Source organism: Sapajus apella, unplaced genomic scaffold (assembly GCF_009761245.1).
Source record: "Sapajus apella isolate SASKATOON/1434 unplaced genomic scaffold, GSC_monkey_1.0 scaffold127, whole genome shotgun sequence".
NCBI lineage: Eukaryota > Metazoa > Chordata > Mammalia > Primates > Cebidae > Sapajus > Sapajus apella.
In genome coordinates, this window is record NW_022437067.1 from 1,119,806 (window position 1) to 1,128,351 (window position 8,546).

At 59.2% G+C, this 8,546-nt stretch overlaps 1 protein-coding gene across 2 annotated transcripts in view; it reads left to right on the forward strand.

The window, feature by feature from the left end:
• Window positions 1-8,546, forward strand: part of PRKCZ (protein kinase C zeta) — a 125,145-nt gene that overhangs the window by 10,564 nt on the left and 106,035 nt on the right. The gene's annotated exons all lie outside the window — the stretch shown is intronic.

Below are 8,546 nucleotides of genomic sequence, written 5' to 3' on the forward strand. Positions count from 1 at the left end.
CCCGTCAGCGGTCACTCCCTGTCCCTCTCCAGCCCCGGCCCCTGTCAGCGGTCACTCCCTGTCCCTCTCCAGCCCCGGCCCCGTCAGCGGTCACTTCCTGTCCCTCTCCAGCCTGGCCGCCTCCACTTGGCCTCTGTCTCTGTGGCCCTGCGGGTTCTGGACGTTTGGTGTCAGTTAAATCCTGCTTGTTCTTTCCTCCCCCCGACCTTCCTAAGGTTCGTCCATGCTGGGGCCTTCTTAGCACTGCAGGTCTCTGTTATCTATTCTGGTAAAAGGTACATAACATCTATTTTTGCCATCTTCACATTTTTTTGGGAGGAGGGACGGTGTCTTGCCCTGTCGCCCAGGCTGGAGTTCAGTGGCTCGATCATGGCTCCCTGCAGCCTCTGCCCCCCAGGCTCAAGTGGTCCTTGTGCTTCAGCCTCCCGAGTAGCTGGGATCACAGGTGCGCCTCGCCGTGCTCCGCTAACTTTTTTTTTGTACAGACGGGGTTTTGCCGTGTTGCTCAGGCTAGTCTCCAGCTCCTAGGCTCAAGTGACCTGCCCATCCCGCCCTCCCAAAGTGCTGGGATTACAGGCGTGAGCCATTGTGGCTGGCTTAGGGCTTTCTTATATGTAAGATCATATCATCTCTGTAAAGAGATAATTTTACATCTTCTTTCCTAATTTGGATGCCTTGTATTTCTGTCCTAATTATTCTTGCTAGAATTCCACTATTTTGTTGAATAAAAGTGGTGTCATCAATCATCTTTGCTTTTCTCCTGATACTCAAAGAAAAGCTTTCGGGTTTTTTTTTTTTTCTCTGTCTCTGTCTCTTTTTTGTTTTAATAGAGATGGGATTTCACCATGTTGGCCAGGCTGGTCTCAAACTCCTGACCTCCAGTGATCCACCTGCCTTGGCCTCCCAAAGTGCTGGGGTTACAGGCATGAGCCACCGCGCCCGGCCTGTTAACTGATTTCTAAGATCATCTCGATGTGGTTGGAGAAGATACTTTGGAGGATGTTTGTTGTTTTGAACCTGCTGTGGCTGAGTCTGTGGCTCACTCGTGTTCTGTCCTGGAGAACGTCCCGTGTGTGCTGACAGTGTGCACCCATTGTGGACCTAGCGCTTTGCCATGTCTGTCAGAGCTACGTGGTTTATTATGTTGTTCAAGTCATCTGTTCCTTTTTTTTTTTTTGTGACAGAGTCTTGCTCTGTTGCCAGGCGCCAGGCTGGAGTGCAGTGGCAGAATCTCGGCTCACTGCAACCTCCACCTTGCGGGTTCAAGCAGTTCTCCTGCCTCAGCCTCCCGAGTAGCTGGGACTACAGGCGTACGCCACCACACCCAGCCAATTTTTGTATTTTTAGTAGAGATGGGGTTTCACCATGTTGGCCAAGATGGTCTCGATCTCTTGACCTCATGATCCGCCTGCCTCCCAAAGTGCTAGGATTGAAGGTGTGAGCCACCACGTCTGGCCAAGTCCTCTGTCTCTTTACGTGTCTTCTCCCTAGTTGCTTTTTCATTCCTTTTTATGTCTGCATGTTTCTCTGTGATGTGATGCACCCCGTCTGTCTGTCCGTTCCTCTACTGATGGACACTGGTAGGGGCTGGGCGTTCAGGGCTGAACCTGTGATGAGATCAGGAGTGCCTGGTGGTTTGTGAGAGGTGAGGGCTGGTCACACCCTGGTCAAGTGGGGATCCCCAGTGTGCGTCTGTGACGGCCTCGGTGGTGTTGAGGCAGAGGAATCGGGCAGTGGAGCCAGGGTCGGGTGGTGGAGCCGGGGTCGGGCAGTGGAGCCAAGGTAGGCGATGGAGCTGGGGTTGGGTGATGGGGCTGGGGTAGGTGGTAGAGCCAGGGTCGGGCGATGGAGCTGGGGTCGGGCAGTGGCGCTGGATCTGGCGGTGGAGCCGGGGGAGGTGATGGAGCCGGGGTCAGGCGACGGAGCCGGGGTCGGTGGTGGAGCCAGATCTGGCGGTGGAGCCGGGGGTAGGCGATGGAGCCGGGGGTAAGCAATGGAGCCGGGGTAGGTGGTGGAGCTGGTGTTGGGTGATGGAGCCGGGGTAGGTGGTGGAGCCGGGGTAGGTGATGGAGCTGGGGTTGGGTGATGGAGCTTGGGTAGGTGATGGAGCTGGGGTCGGGCGGTGTAGCTGAAGTCTGTGAGCTCTGTCTGCAGCCCCATGTGCCCGGCTGCATGTGGCCCAGGAGGGTGGTGGCACAGGGTCGGGGGTCATGAGGGGTCGCAGGTGCCTCGGGCCCCTCAGGCTACTCGTTTGTCCTCTTCACCGTCTGCTCACTGCAGCGTTGGCCAGGTGACACCAGTGTGTGGCCAGTAGATTCCCCAGGTCCCTCCTCTTTGTCCCCCCTTGCTGTGTCTGCTCACACAGAAATGGTGTGTGTGGTTTTTGTTTCAATACTGGAATCTGTTCATATTTTCCCTTCTGGCTTCCCCTAGTGATACAAATGTCTTTTCTTGCATTTGGTCTTTGAGCCGCTTTGCGTGAGCGTCTGTGTCTCGGCGACATCGTCTGGCTCCTGGGCCGACCTGGGACAGGGCTTCTCTCACGGACTTGAGCAGATGAGACTCACAGCCCAAAGTGCAGCCAGCGCAGACCCCTCAGGCCGTGGGGCTCTGGATGCATGGCAGTACTGTCAGCCTGAGCCGCGTCTGCCGTGGGAGGCAGCGATGCATTCCTGGGGGCAGTGGCAAGACCAAGGCTGGACTGAAGGTCTCCAAGCAGCTCCTCTGGGGTAGATTCCACTGAGGCCACAGCTGGCCCTGGTGACAGGAGGGCTTTGCCAGGGAGTGGTGCAGCGGCCAGGTGTCCATGCAGCCGTGTGGGAGGGCCACTCTCAGAGACCCACTCCTTCCTTCAGCCCCACCCCAGAGGGGAAGCTGTCGAGCCTGGAGGCCGCAGACCCGGGGCCCAGGTATGGGGGCCTGTCTCTGAGCCGGGGTTGAGGTGTGGCTGTGGCTGGCTCTCTTGGGAGGCTGTGAGGAGCCTGCCTCCTGGCTGCCCTGCTCTGGGGCTGCGGTCAGCCCTTGGCTTGTAGACGCCACTGCAGCCTCTGTCTGGTCACCCTGAGGCCCCCTGATGTCTGTGTTTCTTCTCACGGGGATGCCAGGGGTTGGCTTTGCGGTCCACCTGGGCAGTCCAGGACACACCACTTGAGGTCTCAACCTAATCACATGTACAGGAGCCTTTTCCAAACTAAGGACACACTCAGGTTCTGGGAGGAGGATGTGGACTTGTCTTTTTGGGGGTGCATCTTGAGCACACCGTGGTGACTACATCAAGGTTCCCTTCTGATCTGGAGGGGTGGGGGTGGCCTGTCCCCACCAGCACTGTGTAGGTGTCCTCTGTCCCCTGGAACACTCTGCCCAGGCCTTACCCCGTGAGATGTTTGTGATGCTGGTGGTGGTGGCCGTCGGGACTGTGTTCGGGGCTGGGGCCTGGCAGGACAGACTGTCAGGTGGGTGACTCTTCTGTAGGCTCTTCCGGCTGGGACAGGCCCAGCTGGTGCTCAGCGTAACTGAGGCTGAAGCCCTTTGCAGATCCCTCTTAGCAGGGAGGCCTGGGTGGGCAGCCTCCCCTCAGATGTGGGGGCACGTGGCCAGGTTCCCTGGTCGCCACCCCACCAGCCACCACTGGGACACGTGACTGGGTTCCCACTGGTCACCACCCTACCAGCCACCACTGGGACATGTGGCTGGCTTCCCACTGGTCACCACCCCACTGGCCTCCACCGGGACATGTGGCTGGCTTCCCACTGGTCACCACCCGACCGGCCTCCCCTGGGACACGTGGCTGGGTTCCCACTGGTCACCACCCCACCGGCCTCCACCGGGACACGTGGCTGGGTTCCCACTGGTCACCACCCCACCGGCCACCACCGGGACACGTGGCTGGCTTCCCACTGGTCACCACCCCACCGGCCTCCACCGGGACACGTGGCTGGCTTCCCACTGGTCACCACCCCACCTGCCACCACCGGGACACGTGGCTGGCTTCCCACTGGTCACCACCTCACCGGCCGTCTTCAACAGCGTCCCTTCTGCAGTTAATTGTCCTTAGTGTTCCAGCAACACTGCAACTCGTGTGACCCCCCAACCTCCGTCAGCCCTGCCTGGGAGAGCCCTCCCGTGCGTCCACGCTGTGCTTGTTGAAACGGAGAGATCCTCCAGCCCTCGGCCTCTCCGGACCCAGCTCCAGCTATAGGCCCCTGCCATGGTGGCCCTCTTGGGAGGTGTGGCCCAGGAGGTGACAGGCAGCTGGAGAATCCCTGTGGGTGGAGGCTGCTGCACCCGTCAGGGAGGATCCTGGGCGAGGGCGCATGGGGTGGAAAGGGGTGGGTGTCCAGGGAGTTCCTGGGGCTCCGCCAGCCGGAACATTGCCATCACCTGTAAAACGGGGTGATTGTAAGTCACACAGTGATTGTAAAGTGCTTGGGCCCAGCCCTCACTTAGAGCGAGTGTTGATACCTGTCTCCAAGGACAGCAGGTGGGAGTGGCAGGGGAGACGTCAACACGACGGCCAGGGCCCTTTCTGCCACTTCCCCTGGTGGGTGGTGGGCAGCCCCTGAACCCCAGCAGTGAGAGAGGCCTCCCGACACCGCGGCCCCTCTGTGTTGGCCCCAGGAGCTTCCTAGAGGAGAAGGTGCTCTTTGCAGATGGTCAGGCCCATCATGTGGAGGGAAGGGTGGACGCTGCAGGCAGCCGCCCCCAGCCTACCTTGGGGGTGGGGGTCACTTCTGCGTCTGCTGCAGTCTAGAGGGTCTGGGGCTCCCCTGTGGGTAGACTTGGGCCTGGGCAGTGTCCAGGGGACAGGGTGGTTCCCGTTAAGGCTGCATTGGCCTCCCTGTGGTGTGTGGTGGAGACTCAAGGTGCCCGCCCTGTGGAGGATGTGCCAGAGGAAGCCTGGGCTCTGTACCAAGATCCCGCTGAGGGCAGTGCTGGGTGGGCGGCTGGACCAGGCCCACGAGGTCCTTAGAGTCTACGGAGGAAACTCAGAATCTGCCGGGCCGGGCAGCCAGGGACCCCAGTCCATGGAGAAAACTCAGAATCCACCGGGCCAGGCAGCCGGAGACTCCAGTCCTTGGAGAAAACTCAGAATCCACCGAGCCGGGCAGCTGGAGACCCCAGTCCATGGAGAAAACAAGAATCCACTGGGCTGGGCAGCTGCAGACCCCACTCAGCAGCTGGCGGTGTCCTCAGGGTCCCCAGAGCCAGTGCTGGCTGCCCTGTGTGTTTCATGTCGTTGATACCTGCCTGTCCTCCACAGATGGCTTCCCTGGGTGGTGGGACCCACCTCCAGCCTGCACCCTGGGGAGAGGCGTCCCATGTTCTGCCTGGAGCAGGCAGCCCCCCCCCCCCCCCCGCAGCCCTTCTTGTCACTTAGAGTGGTCCTGATAGTGGGTTCTGGAGCCTGTAACACTGGGTCAGGCCCTAGGCAGCTGGAACCCTCTCAAGCCTCAGCCCTTGGGTCTGGTGGGGACCCTGGGTGTATCCGCTGCTCAGCCCCTGAAACCAGCTCCAAGGCCGTTTCTACTTGGCAGGAAGGAGGTTTCCATGGCTGGGATGTTAAAGCAGGTCCCTGGACGCAAGGTGGCAAAGCTGCATTGGCCCTGTGTAGGGGAAGTGGAGGAGGCGGGGCTCTCCTGGCCCGTGGTCCTGGGACAGACAGCGCGGGAAGGGGCTGGAGCCACATGGGTGGAGCTGTGGGGGGCATGGTAGGGGCCCCTTTTCTCTTTCTCCTTCCTGACCCCACAGTAGGGGCTGGGGTGGGGCTGGCAGGGGACAGTCCTCAGCTACAGGGGCCAGGGTGGGCCAGAAAGAGGAAGGGGCTCTTGGGGCACTGGGGCCTTCTGGCTGCAGCGTGTCACTTGGGGCCATGGTGGGATCCCCAGGTCCATCCCCCGGCCTGTCTGCCACCCAGCCTCACAGCTCTGCAGCCTGGGGTAGGGAGGGGTCCCTCGCTGGGGCACCGTCCCCACAGGGAAGCAGAGGGAGCTGGTCCGTGGCTGCTGTGGAGTCACCTGTTGGGAGCAGGCAGTGCACACGCACGTACGACCTGAACGGTGTGGGGCGGCATGCTCAGGTAACACCTGTGCCTGGTTCAAACCCCACCAGCAGGGAGCCCGCTCTGTGGCTTTGGGCAGGGGGTGGGGCTCCCCCTGCCTCAGTTTCCTCCTCTGTAAAAGGGGGCTTTGTGAGGCTCAACAGAGTTGAGGGGGCTCCTGGAGCACAGTAGGTGCTCAGGGAGGCTGCCCTGCTGCCTCTCCCACCCAGGCAGGTTCAAGTAGGAGGGGAGGGGCCCTACCCCGTGTGTGCCGGGCCCGCGGTGCCCGAGAGGAGGCAGCTAAGTCTGGGGGGCTGTGCGGCTGCCTATGGAGCAGTGGGTATGCTGCTGGTGTCCTCCAGGCCCAGGTGGGCGTGTTAGCACGGACGCCTGTGGTTCCCCAGTATTTATAGGTACGTCTGTTGTTTTATTAAAAAATCCAGTTTCATTCAGCTTTGTCTCAGATTATTTGCAACAAACTGGAAAAGTTAGTTTTCTGCCTAAAATGGGCTTCTAATAAAATTGGCAATCTGCCTGCTGAGCCTGAATTTTCTAGAGTTTTGCAAAGCTGAGTATTTTGGGATGGATTACAAGGAGGGGTTGGCTGAAGGACAGTGTTCGCGATGCCAAGCCCGTCGTCTGTGTGAATTTTACGTTGGACCAGGATAAATGCGTATTTCCTGATGGGGCCCAGCGTGGCTGTGGCGTTTGGTGGTCTCATGATGTTATAGGCCTAGCCGGGGGTCTGCAAGCTGCTTCCGTCCAGGGCCAGGTAGTTGAAGCCAGGGTTCTGAGCAGGTGTGAACGGCACCCGCGGAGGTGCGTGGCCGTGCCCCCGTGAAATTTTATGCACACTGAAATCTGAATTTTATAGACGCTTCCTGTGTTTCAAATTATCCTTATCCTTTTCATTTTATTGAGATCGTTAAAAGCGTAGAAACCGTTCCTAGCAGGCAGGTTTGGAGCACCGGGCCCTGTAGGTTGCCAGCCCTCGTTCCTGTAAAGATCTGGGGACTCGAGTGAAACTCACGTGTGATGTTTATGTGTTCGTGTTTTATGGAATGACTCACACAGCTGGGCAGCCACCGGACGACGGGAGCATGACCCTTTGGAGAAGTAGCTGTGCCTCGTGGTGAGCTGCTGATGGAGCTGGGATTTGAACCTGGGCGTTGGCCCAGAGTCCATTTCGTGAATGCAGATAAACACAGGTTTATGAGCTTGATGATTTAAATGAGGTTTTATTACCTGCAGGTATGGGAGGCCAGTGAACAGGGGATGATGCCGTGGAGAAGGTTATTTATTACTCAGCTCCCAAGCAGGACCCTTCAGGGACGTGCAGAGGTTGAGGGTGGGAGGCAGGGGGCTGCGTGGGTGGGGCCTTTCTGTGGTTTCCATGGGAAAGATAGGAGGAGCAGGTGTTGGGTCAGCTGGGTGGAGTAACTTCAGTGGGTTCTGGGGTGCAGGGGCTGGCCCTTTGACCTGGAGCGGCCCTGGGGTGATTGGGGGCCCGGGGAGGAGGTGGGCCCAAGTGAGGGCTCTGGGTCGGTGGGTTTGATTTGAAAGATTCGCTCTGGGATGAGTCCTTTGCTGTCTCTAGGAATCAGTTGGCCCCTCCCAGGGTTGTCCCTTCAGGGTCAGCAGGTCCGCAGGTGCTGGAGTGTCGAGGGCACAGCACGTAAGAATGCAGGAGCGGCCGGGCCCGGTGCTCACGCCTGGAAGCCCAGCACTTTGGGAGGCTGAGGCGGGTGGATCATGAGGTCAGGAGTTTGAGACCAGCCTGGCCAACACAGTGAAACCCCAATTGTACTGAAAATACAAAAGTTAGTCGGATGTGGTGGCAGGTGCTTGTAATCCCAGCTACTTGGGAGGCTGAGGCAGAAGAATGGCTTGAACCCGGGAGGCAGAGGTTGCAGTGAGCCAAGATCACACCACTGCACTCCAGCCTGAGTAACAGAGCAAGACTATGTCTCCAAAAAGAAAAAAAGAAGGTAGGTAGCCTGCTAGTGTGACTGGTCAGAGCCAGAGGGAGGGTCAACACAAGTGCCAAGTGGGTTTGGGGAAGTGGGCAGAATTCCCAGCTGAGCCCCCCCCCCCCCCCCTATTTCTTATGACTGGAGAAAAAGGCCAGCTCTCACTTGCCAGTGATGATCAGGTCCTTGGGATTGTCAGCGTACCACGGTGGGGGTTGAAGGGCCAGGCTGGCCACAGCCAGGCACAGCACAGCATGTGAAGTCCAGCCTCAGGAATAGGGGTGTCCTGCCTTAGGCTGGGGGTGTGTGATTCCAGGCCAGCTGAGACAGTTTTCAGTTTGGGGAAGTTTGGCCATTCCTGTTTCTGCCCCCAGTGCCCACCGTCCCCTCACACTGGTGGGTTTGAGGGGTGAACACAACCGCATCACAAGGCCACCTGACCCTGGGGTTTGTCCCAGCCCCGATGGGGTGCCTGCCTCCTCTTCTCTCCCCATTCCTGGGGTTTGGCCCAGCCCTGACGGAGTCCCTGCCTTCTCTTC